The 13,801-nt window shown below is 35.8% G+C and overlaps 1 pseudogene; it reads left to right on the top strand.

The window, feature by feature from the left end:
- Positions 1–13,801, top strand: part of LOC110219677 (circadian-associated transcriptional repressor pseudogene) — a 151,706-nt pseudogene that overhangs the window by 85,471 nt on the left and 52,434 nt on the right.

Below are 13,801 nucleotides of genomic sequence, written 5' to 3'. Positions count from 1 at the left end.
TGGTCAAACTTGCCCTTTACGAAAATCACTTTAGTGTCTGAGTGAAGGGCTGAAGTAGGACAATAAAAAGCTTGTAAATGAAATACATCTACCAGCATTTCTATGGTGATTATTCTAACTAGTAACCACAGTGAACCACCACGCCAGGACTCTGTAACTCAATTAACTATATGAGGAAATGTCAATGACATCTAAAGAAATTAATTTGGGAGGTATAGCTGTAAGTAACACATGGAGGAAATTTATGCTAGAGGTGACACAAGGTTAAAGGCACAAAAGAATATAAAATATTTAAATGGAACTTTTAGAAGTAAAAAAAATAGTGACATTTAGCACTATTTTCTCATCTCCATAAAAATTTTTATGAAAATGTTCTATATGTGTATTCTTGATAAAAAAAAATTAAAAGAGTATAGGCAGTTTTTTTTTCTAGAAAACCTTTTTTTTTGAGACCATATCTTCATAGTCTTAACAAAGATAGAAAACTCCACTGAATTGCCAGAATAACAAACACAAGCTCCTATGCTGATTATTGTTTATTTATTTTTAAAGCCGTTTGACTTTGTAGAAAAAAAAGTAGCATTAAAGTCTTCCATCTGTGGAAGGAAAGCCCATAGCAAAGAGGCCATGGATTTATTGGGTTCTCTTAAGAGGCAAGACTACAAAGATTCTTTACCTCCCCGAATTCTTGCTACCTCTACTCATCCTAAAACTAAAGGAAAGTTTGGGAGCATCTGGAATCTCTCATATACTCTTCCTTCTGGAGTGAAGACTCAGGCTACCTTGGGTTTATAATGATCCTAGTCCAATATTTGCCTATCTCAGACAATTTCTGAAGGGGATGGCTATCACTGGTACTCATTCCAGGGTAAACATCAGACTTATGGAGACATCAGATGCATATATGAAGAGATTACTTGATTTCCAGCCCCTTCTAGTATTAAGAGGCTGTTCGTCAGGAAAGGGCAGGCCCACTCTAATTGACAAATATAGATATTCAGGAAGTGGATCCTGGTGGATCATAACATAAAGGATTAGGGGGCTAAAAAATGCCACTTCCAAAAAAATTACTCCATATATGTACAGGAACCATAAAGTTGGGTATTGTCTAGTGTTCTTAATGAGTCAAATTTAGTAACTCCCCAGGCACTTCTAGATTTCAATTAAATCCCTAAAGTAGAAACAAATGGCAAAGAATGCTTTAGATTTAATTTACATCAGCAATGGCATACTACTTTTTGCCAAATATATACAACCCACTGAAAATATGGTGGTTTTGAATTTTCAGCATAATTAGCTTCTTTGGGAACTTTTCTGGAATGGCTGACATAAGCAATGACTCCTTGAAAAACTAGTGTGAGTTAGTAATTAGAGGTAGCTGGCGAAAGAAGTAGTGGGGTGGGTAAAGGAAGCCTTTGTGGCTTTGTATTTTCTATACTCTCAACCAAGCCAGGAAAGAAAAAACCTCTGATTTAACCTCAAATGGAAGTTTTGATTTTTAATTATGGTAATGAGATTATTGAAATTGGCGTCAGACACATTAATGGGCTCTTACTCTGTGAGGTCCCCTCAGGTCCCTGTACAAATTCTAGTGATCTTCTAGCTTGAGATTCATGGCTGTGTTTAACACAATGAAGGAAAGTCTTACCCATGGGAATAATAACCCGAACAGGCAGAGCTGAGTAGAATGCCTATTTCTATGAAATATTCAAATATGGACATGCATTTCTAGAGTGGAAGTGATGTGTTCACTTGCTGAATGAGTTTCAAAAATGCCATGTACCAGGCAGCAAAAGACATCTAGTTTGTATTCAGAGAAGGAGAAGACATTTGTAATGAAGCAGATTTGGCAATCAGTATAATGCCAAGGTTTCAACATGTGCTGACTTTTCTAAATGCTGGTTCTCTACTTTATGGTGCATTTAATTAAAGAGGGGCCAACATTCAAGTTTGAAAGGTTTTCACAAGCTCCCTCAAAGTTCAAATATTTATTCAATGCCTATCTGAACTCCTTGTTCAAGAATCTTGCCAGAATGGCTTTTAAATAAAAATAAACATAACTTTTAAACTAATAACACCTAAAGATGACTTAGATTTGAACTTTTCTCTCTTTGTCTCTCTCTCTGTCTCTCTCTTTTTCTCTCTCCCTTTCTCCATCTCTCTGTCTCTATCTGTCTCTGCTGTCTCTGTATCTCTCTGTGTCTCTTTATGTCTCTGTGTCTCTCTGTGTGTGTGTCTATCTCTAAGTCTCTCTGTGTCTCTGTGTTTCTCTGTCTATCTCTCTGTCTCTCTGTCTCTCTCTCTTTCTCTCTCTCTCTCTCTCTCTCTGTCTCTCTCTCTCTCTGTCTCTCTCTTTCCCTCCATCGCTCCCTTCCTCTTTCTCTCTCTACCTTTCCTTCTCCACTCCCAGGAATTTGATCAAACACATCTGGACAAAGCTAAATAAAGTACTTTACCAGGAGGTCTTAATATCCATTCTGTGCTTAGATGACTTCACAAAATCACACACTAGATATTCCTGCTTTGACTGAGTCAGAGTTCTATTTTGCTGTTTCCAGGTGCTTCCCTTGCATGGAGATTGGCACAGTGAGAGGAAACTGGAGAAGGATTTGCTACAGAAACCAGGCCAGCCCACAGGGTTGGGAAGCGAAAGTCTGGAATCTAATCAATGTCCCGATAGGAGCTCTGTTCTTACTCATAGGAGCTTGCCCACGATTGGTGTGGTGGTTGGTGACCTTGCCAATGAGTTTGAAGTTCCCAAAGAATATGGTCACAGTGAGCACACTTCCCTTCATTTACTGTCTCTGCTGTTTTCAACTTCAAAAGCACTTGATAACCTACAAATAAATAGGAGCTATTGTCATTAATAGCATTCTTCAAAATAATGAAATACTTGATGTAAGAATTCAGGATTTGGTTTCAAATCCTAATTCTGCTTTTTTTTTCTAGCTGGGCAAGGCATTTTACTTCTCAAATTTAGTTACCCCATGTAATAATAACATTTATCATTATCATTATTAGCATTTACATAGGGCTTATCTTAAAAGATTTGCAAAGCACTTTATAAAGGTTATCTAATTTTATTCTCACAGCAACACTAGGAGGAAAGTGCTATTATGAACCCCATTTTCCATTTTAGGAAACTGAGACAGAAAGTGGTTGAGACTTGTCTAGGGTTATACAGTTAGTGTTTGAGGCTAGATCCTGAACTCAGACCCATGGTTCTATTTACTGCACTACTTAGCTGCCTCTACAAAATGGAAGTAAGGAAGTGATCTAGATGACTTTGCGATTCTAAATCCTATTATTTCCTATAACTCTTCTGCCCCATCTGTAAAAAAGAAATAATCCATCTTTCCATAGTGTTTAGGAATGGTTCTGAAGTACCATAACCTGACAACAACTAACTTATTCCCTGAATCTATTATGAAACATAAGAATGGTTAGCTTTTTGCCTTTTCTAGGGAGGAAAGACAAGAGCTGAGTCATTTTGTCTGAGATGTAATTAGCATGCCTAGCCTAAATGAATGTGATTTTCATGTTGGCCCTCTGGCAATGTTCATACTGAGAATCAGGGCACTTCCTTAAAAAGCTAAGGCCTCCTTATCCTAAAATGTCTGCCATACCCACTTCTTGATAAATCATTGGGGGAAAAAAACCCTTATTTCTAGACTTGGATTTCTGGCAGAAGAACTCCCTAACTTTTCTGGAAATAGTTCATTAAAACCTTCTTACGTAATGGTCTCAAGTTTTGTAAAAGACATTCAGGAAACCTCTGTATCTAGGCTATTTTTACAAGGTGTCACCTTTCTCTAAGAGAGACAGCTCTTGGTAAGGAGTAATCCCCACAATCAATGGCCATCAGGGAAGTCACTCATAACTACTGATTATTATTTCCTAAGTTTTTTTTTATATTATAGCTCATTTCATAGCTTTATGATGTTAAAGTCATCATTAGCCATATAGTTAGAATTCCTTTTCTATTCAAGAAAAACCCACCTTGCTCCTGTCTCTGTTCCTTGAGGCAAATTAAAGATATATTTCTTTTTTAAAAAAAGTGGACTAGACTAAATAGCCCAACTTTACAGCTTATTTCCTTGAATGCTTCTTTTGAAATGTAACAGGAAAAAAATAGTATTGGAAGATGATTGTGCATACAAAGAAAGCTTGTTGCCAAGGAGATAGGATTCTATATACTGCAATACCCCACCTAGTGGCCATGATTCCAAATTGCTTATTAGCATTCCTAACATTATTCTTTGTATTTGTAAGAAAATGGTCTTTATGGAGAGTAGTAATGACAATGGTTCACCTTTGTCTACTATAGCTTTGTAATTTGCAAAGTGCTTTTTTCACAATGCCCCTATAATGTTTACAGGTAATACAGTAGAATACTACTAGGTTTGGAATCAAGAACACTACGGTTGAAATGCCAAATTTATTATCTATGTGATCCCTGAGCCTTGATTTCCTCATTTGTAAAATGGAGATATTGACACTTGTAGCACTGACCTCAATAGGTTTGAAATAAAATACGTATTTTATAATCTTTTTTTGTTAATTTATTTTGATTTATAAACAATCACTCCCATAAGCTTTTGAGTTTTTAATTTTTCTCCCCTTTCCTCCCCACCACCCTCCCCAAGATGGCATACAATCTGATATAGGCTATATATATATTCCTATTAAACATATTTTCACATTAGTGATGTTGTAAGTAAGAATTAGAACCAATAGGAGGAACCACCAGAAAGAGGAAATGAAACATAACAGAAGAAAAAAATAGCAAATAGTATGCTTTGATCTGCATTCAAACTCCATAGTTCTTTCTTTGGATGTGGATAGCATTTTCCATCATGAGGCCTTTGGAGATGTCTTAGATCCTTGTATTGCTGAGAAGGGTTAAGTCTATCAATATTAGTCATCGCACAATGTGGCTGTTGCTGAGTACAATGTTCTCCTGGTTCTGCTCTCTTCACTCAGCATCAGACCATACAAGTCTTTCCAGGTTTTTCTGAAGTCTGCCTGTTCATCATTTCTTACTGCACGATAGCATTCCATTACATTCATATACCACAACTTGTTCAACCATTTCCCAATTGATGGGCATCCTCTCAATTTCCAATTCTTTGCCACCACAAAAAAGAGCTGCTATAAATATTTTTGTACATGTGGGTCCTTTTCCCATTTGTGTGATCTTTTTGGGATCCAGACCTAGAAGTGCTATTGCTGGGTCAAAGGGTATGCACATTTTTCTAGCCCTTTGAGCATAGTTCCAAATTGCTCTCCAGAATGGTTGGATCAGTTCATAATTCCACCAACAATGCATTAGTGTTCCGATTTCCCACATCTTCTCCAACATTTATCATTTTCTTCTTTTCTCATGTTGGCCAATCTGATAGGTGTGCTGTGGTACCTCAGAGTTGCGTATTTTATAATCTTTAAAGATACTTAAGTGGATGTGTGACTTTTGTAAATCCCTCTGACACTACAGATCACAATGCATCCATACCAGCTAATCTTAAAAACAGTAGTAAAAATGATTGATGGCATTTATATAGGGCTTTAAGGTTTGCAAAGAACTTTGCACATGGCCTCTCATTTGATCCTCACAACAACCCTGGGAGAGTAAGTGCTATCATCATCCTTATTTTACAGTTGAAGAAACTGAAGCAGATAGCAGTTAAGTGACTTACTTGCCCAGAGTCACACAGCTAGTAAGTCTCCGAGGCAAGAATTGAACTCAGATATTCATGACTCCAAGTCCTATATTCTTTCTACTATGCCACTTAGTTGTCTTACATGTGAAACTTCTCCATTTCCTCCCAAATGTTTGCCATGGGAGACCCCCAACCCCCAAATGTGATTGAAAGTACTCTTCCAATAGTAGATTTTATGATCTTTGTTTTGTAGATTAGGCAACTGAGATGCAGGCAAAGTTCAAGGCCACATAGCTAATAATATGCATCACAGTAGGAACATGAGCAAAAGACTTTAAGCAGATTACTATTTCAGCTATACTGCACCAGGCTTTCATTTAAAAGGACACATGCTTCACTATATATTGTAACGAAAAGAGCACTGGATTTGCAGCCAGAGGGCCTGGGTTTCATTCTGGCTATTTCTAATTCTGGCAGAAGTGTACATATAACCTTAAACACTCATAAGTGTGGCCCTAACTAAATTAAAATGTAGTTCCTATTTGATTTTATTGTGTTAATGTATTAATTAAAAAATAAATGTGTAAATGTGTGATTTTCTAAGTCTGTATGTGGATGGCCAAGGATCCTTTTGTAGAGTTGGTGGCTTTCATTTCTATGAGAGCCTACATCATCTTGGGCAAATCACCTAATCTCCAAGGTTTTCAGTTTCTTCCTCTATAAAATGATAGAATTGGACTAAATCCATCAATTAGTTAGTCAACAAGCACCTATTAAGCATATATCAATAATCTATTGATAATATATTATATTATATTATATTAATTATAATAATATTACATAATCTAGTAAGCATATATTACTATGTACCAGGCCTGTGCCAAAGACTGGGGATGTAAAGAAAGGCAAAATATTCTCTGCCTTGAAGGAGCTTACATTCCAAATGACCATTAAGTTCCCTCCTAGCTGTAAATAATGTGGGTTATGACCTAGGGTCATTGGTATTACACTATTCCTCCTGGTCTGGCTCCCAAATGGTACTCAGGTCAAAGACATGTAAAAACTTCAGTTGACTGAGTTCTCTGATATCAGTTGGTACCTCCCACTTTGCTAGTAAGAGATAGGGTAACTGAGAAGTTTCTCTGTTAGTTGAGATCAAGAACATCATGCAAGAAGAATCCAGTGCAATGATCAGGAAGACAAATTGAAGAATTGTTAGGATCCCAAACTGGAGACAGTATCTGATCAGGGCCAATACCAGGAAACACAGAAAAGGTGACTGGGAGAAAGTGAGATGCAAGGTCTGGGTCCAGATTAGAAAGGCTCTGTAGAGGGCAAGAAGCATGGGCTCAACCTGAATAAAAGAATCCTCTCCTGTTTATTGTATTTGCTTGCCTAATGCAAACACATGGATTTTAGACCACATTAGGAATGTCCAGGCCCTTGTCCCCAGAATCATCTGAATTCCCTTTTGCTGAAAAGGAAATTTTCATGTGATACGGGCAATCCTTTCCTTTTTCCTTTTTCCTCCCCTTTCCTCCCCCTGCCCCTTTCCTTTCCTTTTCCATTAGGTAAGGGAGATGGGAGTAAAAATTCGTGCTTAAGAACTGAAAGGTTAAAAGAGCAATTCTTCCCACCCCTTTCAATTCCATGTAATGTACAAAACAGTAAAACAGGTTGTGTGGTGGTGACATCATGGTCTCTAAATTCAGGAAAACATAGGTTCAAGCCCTATCTCTGAATCCATATTGCCTGTGTTACCCTGACTGAGCAAATCAAGCTCTGGAGGCCCCAGGAAATTCTCTTAAGTTTCGAAAAAGGTGAGTATCTACATTACAGAAGAATATATTTCTTAGGAGTTTCCTATACTGATGAAATCACATGTTTAGTATAAAAAAATAGATAGTTGACTTATATCAGCATATTTCTCTGAGGAGAGAAACATTAAGAGGTTGGGAGGAAAAAAGGGAATGTTTCAATAACATTATCTGTATCTACTAAGCAAAAAATACTTTTTATTTTAGCAATAAAAAATTCCAATTTTCTTTCTGCTTTTTTACCTAGCCCCAGGTAGTTCTTTGCTAATCCTGTTATTTCCATTTTACTTTTGTCATGATTATATCAATAGATTCATTTAAAAAAAAGCCTTTGACAAAGTACAATGTTCATTTATGTTAAAAAGAAAACCTTTCAAAGTATGGGCAGAGAAAAAGCTTTTTTTTTTAACATGATAAAATGTTGTATAACTAAAACTCAAAGCTAGCATCATATGCAATAGGGAAACAAAGGAAGTTTCCCCAGTAAATACAGGAGGAAAACAAGGGTGATTCCTTCACAATTGTTCTTTGACATCATTCTGGAAATTCCAACAACAGTGATAAGAAAAAAGAAAGATATTTAAGACATGAATATAGGCAGAGGAGATAAAATTATTCTTACATACTTATGATATGATTATTTAATTAAAAAAAGAACCCAGAGAATTAGAAAAGTAATTGAATTTCAATAAATTAGCACAACAGAAAATAAGCACACAAAAATCAATACCATTTCAAATTCTAGGAGAAAATATAAAAATAAATCCTATTCAAAAAATAACTACAGATTGTACAAAATAAGTTATTTTATTTTTCCTAGAACTATTCCTGGGATGAAAATGAATAGGCATATTTAACTTTGCTAGCCACACTCACACCTGAACATCAGGAAACTAGCTGGTCAGGACTCAAGGAAACAGCTGGTGAAGGAAAAAGATGAGGAATTCTGTTTCCCTTAATCTCTCTGAGAGGTAGTCAGGTGTTCTGGATGAGAATTTTTTTTTTTTACTCATGTCTCATAGGAAATGATGCTAATAAGATAGGAAACATTAAGGAAGGAAGGTTCTTGGAAACACAGTCTGAGAAAAGTCATCCTTCCCCAACCAAATTTACCCAGGGTATCAGAATTTCTAATTAGAACTCTAAAGTATTATCATTGTAACAACAGTCATAGTTTAATAGACATTTGTGGGTTAGATGTCCACTTGGACATTTTCTAGGACTTTGAGTTTACCTTATCCTCTTTATTCTTCACCTTGTTTATCTATTTAGAAATTACGAAAAACTTCATTTAAAAGAGACCTTGTCAGTGATATGCTAAAAAGCAGCTTAACTTGTCTAATTGTTAAATTTTCAGTGTAAGCGTTTACACCTTAAAAATCACCAAATGCTACAATCAAGTCTTTATTTCATTGTTGTATTGATTGTCAACTTAAGAAAGCAATGGAGAAAATGTTAATAGTGCAGGTTAAACTTAAAAGTGTTTTGTGTATGCTTTTTTCCTTTTTTCAGGGAGAGCTTTTTTTTTCAAATTTCCCGGTATACTATATGACCTTAAAGAATATTAAGCCTACCCTTTTTGTTTTATAAGTGAAGAAAGTGAGTCTGAGGCCCAGTGATGTTAAATTACTTGTCCAAGGTCATGTTGTTATGTACATATAGAGCTAGGAAAAGAACACTAAGCACGCAGGTCTACTAACTCTATGCCCATTTAAAAAAAAATTCCAAATGCAATCACTGCTTACTGTAGTCCTTCCAAGAGAATGAAGAATGAAATGTTTGAGGTGAAACTTCAAATCATGTTATATTCTTACACTCATGTATCACAGGCAAAAGATTAGATGAAGAAAAATGTAATTAAAGAAAGAACAAATTATTAAACTGCCAAAATAAAGAAAATGAGCATCTTATTGCCATATTAACTTTTCCACAGAAAGTTTTGTTTATTAAACAGTATGGAAAAATGAAAAATCTGTCTATCATGTAAAGAATTCATCTGGATGCCATCAACAGTGAATTTTAGAAAATTACTATAGACAGAATCAATTTGAAGAGACTGACTTTTTAAAAAAGGCTGGATTCAGTCAAACAACAATCTTCTTTAATCCTCAACATAGATAGATAGTAAACAGGCAGAGAATTTTTCACACATCTCAACTACTTATTGTGATGTCACTTAGATACAGACTTAAATACATTCATAATTCAAAATAAATATATTTTGTAATTTGAATATCCCTTTATATTTCTCAAAATTATTTGATTTTTTAGAGAATCATACTCATGTTTATTTGGTTCATATTCTTCTTCTGGGCAACCCCAATATAGAGAGGGAAGAGAGTTAGAGAAGGAATCAGGGGAATTTTCTTGACAGAGAAGCAGTGTAGTTATCAAAGTTCAAGGTCCCTAGAAGATGTATTCCTTTGTATATGAGTTCTTGAACTCTGTTGGGCATCCTACTTTCTAGGAAGGCAAATCAGCTGGCCATTTCCTGCCTGGATTCCATGATTCAGGTATAAGTAGACCTGTCCAGATGGCTTGTGGTAAGTCTGAGCATTCAGATTCAGCTGCTTTGTACTTTTCCGGTTTACACACACACACATTACCCCATGATATCATATACTTACTTACACTCTCTAAATCTCAGTTTCTTCAACAGTGAAATGAGAATAGTAGTACTTACAATGATTCACTTGTTCTGAGGATCAAAGGAGGTAAATGTATATTAAGTGCTCTTATAAACCTTAAGGACTATGTAAAAGTCAACTATATTTACTGGTTGTACGGCCACAGACAAATTTCTTCTTATCTCTGAGCCTCAAGTTTCCTCATCCATAAATGACTATTAATCAGACCACATCATTTAGTGGATAGAATGTTGCTGCGTATTCAGTCAGACTGGTTCTAATCTCACCTATGAATCTTACTAGTTATGTGATCAAAACACTTAACTTCTTGCCTCAAGATACTTCCCAGGATTACCCTGGTGGAGGAGTTCTCCAATCTTTTGAAATCACAGATCCTTTTGGTATAAATGTCAGTTCTTAGGTTCTTTTCTTTCATGGGCATTCTTCTTGTCTTCTTTACTAGGTGGAAGATCTCCAAGATGGGGCAGCTAGGTAGCACAGTGGATAGAGCACCAGCCCTGGAGTCAGGAGGACCTGAATTCAAAGCTGGCCTCAGACACATAACACTTAACTTGCTGTGTGACCCTGGGCAAGTCACTTAACCCCATTGCCTAACAAAAGCAAAAAAAAAAAAGATCTCCAAGAGCAAGAACTGGCCCTTCTATTTAACTTGCCTGGCCATGAACACCTGACAAAATTCTGTGTGGACATTAAATCCTAAAAAAACCTATTAAGTGAATCAAACAGGTGATTGACCCTTTTAATTTCATTCCACCTTCGAAAAAAGAAGAGGTGTGATTTGTGGAAAGGGCACCAAGCTTAGAGTCAAATTTTTTTTTTAATTTTTAAAATTTATTTTTAGTTTTCAACATTTACTTCCATAAGATTTTGAGTTCTAAATTTTCTCTCCCTCTCTCCCTTCCCCCCTCCCCAAGATGGTGTGCAATCTGATATAGGCTATACATATACATTCTTATCAAACATATTTCCACATTAGTCATGTTGCAAAGAAGAATTAGAATGAATGGGAAAAACGACAAGAAAGAAGAAACAACAACAACAAAAAAAAAAGAGCAAATAATATGCTTCAATCTGCATTCAAACTCCATATTTCTTTTTCTGGATGTGGATAGCATTTTCCATCATGAATCTTTTCGAGTGGCCTTAGATCCTTGCATTGGTGAGAAGAACTAAGTCTATCAAAGTTAGTCATGGCACAATGTTGCTGTTATTGTATACAATGTTTTCCTGGTTCTGCTCACTTCACTTAACATCAGTTCATGTAAGTCTTTCCAGGTTTCTCTGAAGTCTGCCTAGAGTCACAAAATTTGATCTGACTTTCTGTTTAGTCACTTAGTATATATTGAGCAACTCCTTTAACTTGTCTCCTTAATATTAGTGCCCTCTCTATGACATTAGCTTGAATTTATCATAGACAGAGAGACAGACAGATAGATAGAAAGATAGGTAGAGATGTCTATAGACAGACATAGATGTAGATAGATAAATGTGTGTATAATTTTTATTATATATACAATAATTGGTTAGCTCCAATTTATCATACATATTAATATATACGGGTGTATATAATTTTTGTTTTCTGCTTGTTGTCTTCCTACATTAGACTGTGAGCTCCTTGAGAGCAGGGACTGATTTTATTTTTCTTTGTATCCTCAGTGTTCAGCAAAGTGCCTGACATATTATAGGCACTTAATAAATGTTGATTAACTTGATTTAAGTGTTTGAGCTTCAGTGTTCCGATATGTAAAATAGAGATGATAATTCTTGCTACATTGATAATGTTATAGAGTTGTTGTGAGCATTTAATGAAATAATGGAGATGAAAATGACAAATCAATAAAGCTAAGATCATTATTATGAAAATCAATGCATTTTGTCTGGATTATGATACAATCTGCAGACACCTGGAAGTGTTGGACCCTCCAATTATTTTGTTGTGTTGGAAGATGAAGCTGATGGGTTTTACTTGAAGTTGTGGTTGCAAAATTTCCTGGAATAATTCTTTTGTCAGCATATACAGACATTAAAATAAAAAACAACAAGTTATATTTGGCTACCTTTTAACATCTTTTTAAAAAATTTTATTTATCTATTTTTGTTACATTTTAAATTCCACATTGTCTCCCTCCCTCCCCACCCCACACTAAAGAAGGCCACCATTTGACAAAGAAAGAAAGACAGAGAGAGAGAGAGAGAGAGAGAGAGAGAGAGAGAGAGAGAGAGAGAGAGAGAGAGAGAGAGAGAACCAAATATATGTAAAACTATATGTACTATATATACTTCTATTTTATCAGTTCTTTCTCTAGAGGTGGATAGCATCTTCCTTAATAGGTCTTTTGTAGCTGATTTGAGTATTTATGTACTCAGAATAACTCAGTCATTCACAGTTGTTCTTCAGTATTGCTGTTACTGTGTACAAAGTTCCCTTGATTCTGCTTATTTTACTCTTCATTATTTCATGCAAGTCTTTCTGTGATTTTCTAAAATCCACCTGCTCATCTTTTCTTACAGCACAGGAATATTCCATCCCATATTTGCTTACTTTGGAAGTGAAATGATGAATTAAATTTAAAAGTAATTTATGTTCTTTCTCAAGGACTTTCTCAATACACACAGGATGTGAAACCTAAGCTACCGTACTTCACTGCATAATCGTCGCACCGTGGTTTGTTTGTTGTTTCTTTCCCCCAGACCAAAAATCGGTTTGTGACTTTTCATCATGTAATCATCATATGGTATAATTCTGTTTGTCACGCTGCTTAAAAGGTAAACAGAACAGCAACGTATTTACTAGTGGCATATGGATATGCATTTATCCCTCACCATTGCGAGCTGTGAGCCTAGAATTCTCAGACCACGCGAATTGTCAGTATATTTCCAAAAGCTAACTTGTATGGTTTGCTTATAGTGCTTCAGTACTAATGGCATTGTCACTCAACCCAATGACAAATTAAAGAAGTAAGAAAAAAATTACTTTAAAGATTTACGAATATAGAAAAATTTATGGCTAAGCAAATGACAGAAAAGATCACAGAAGATAAAATGGTGCAAGGGGAGCCCATGGGCAGGAGAAGCTGCCATGAGTAAGTCATGTGATATGGTAGGACTTCCATTTTCCCAATTTTAACTTATATTCATGAGTATTCTGTGCATCCTAGTCTTGCACCAAAGACAGTTTATTAATAAATGATTTTAAGTAATATTGGCATAATTTTTTTTGTTAAAAAAAGGTTTACATAATAGTCACACCTCACTCTTTGCAAAAAATGTTAAAAGATCTGCAACAATTATGTGCTGAAATATGGTATAAGTTCTTTGGAGGAATAGCTATTGTGCTTTAATAAGTATATCAGATGAAGCTCAGTAAAGTGGAAAAGGCATTGGGCTCAGCATCATACAGCCTGAGTTCAAATTCTGCCTCCTATAATTACCACTTAAGTGACTTTGGGTAATGGCAGCAAGGTAGATGATAAGGTCTATAGGACCTTAGGCTGTAATGGCAAATCAAATGGCAAGGTCAAGTGGGTCTCTATTTCACTGGAAGAATTAAAGTGGTCGATTCCCATCTCATCCAAGTAATGTGAGCAATAATGTCTTTCTTCTCAACTGGCAGCCCTGACCTGAATTCAAATCCCATCTATGATGCTTACTGTCTGAGTGCCCTGACCTTGGGCAC

The sequence above is a fragment of the Phascolarctos cinereus genome, unplaced genomic scaffold, assembly GCF_003287225.1.
Source record: "Phascolarctos cinereus isolate Bilbo 61053 unplaced genomic scaffold, phaCin_HiC Scaffold_5;HRSCAF=322, whole genome shotgun sequence".
Classification (NCBI taxonomy): domain Eukaryota; kingdom Metazoa; phylum Chordata; class Mammalia; order Diprotodontia; family Phascolarctidae; genus Phascolarctos; species Phascolarctos cinereus.
The sequence above is the reverse complement of the archived record's forward strand: the minus strand, read 5'-3'. Positions and strand labels throughout refer to the sequence as shown.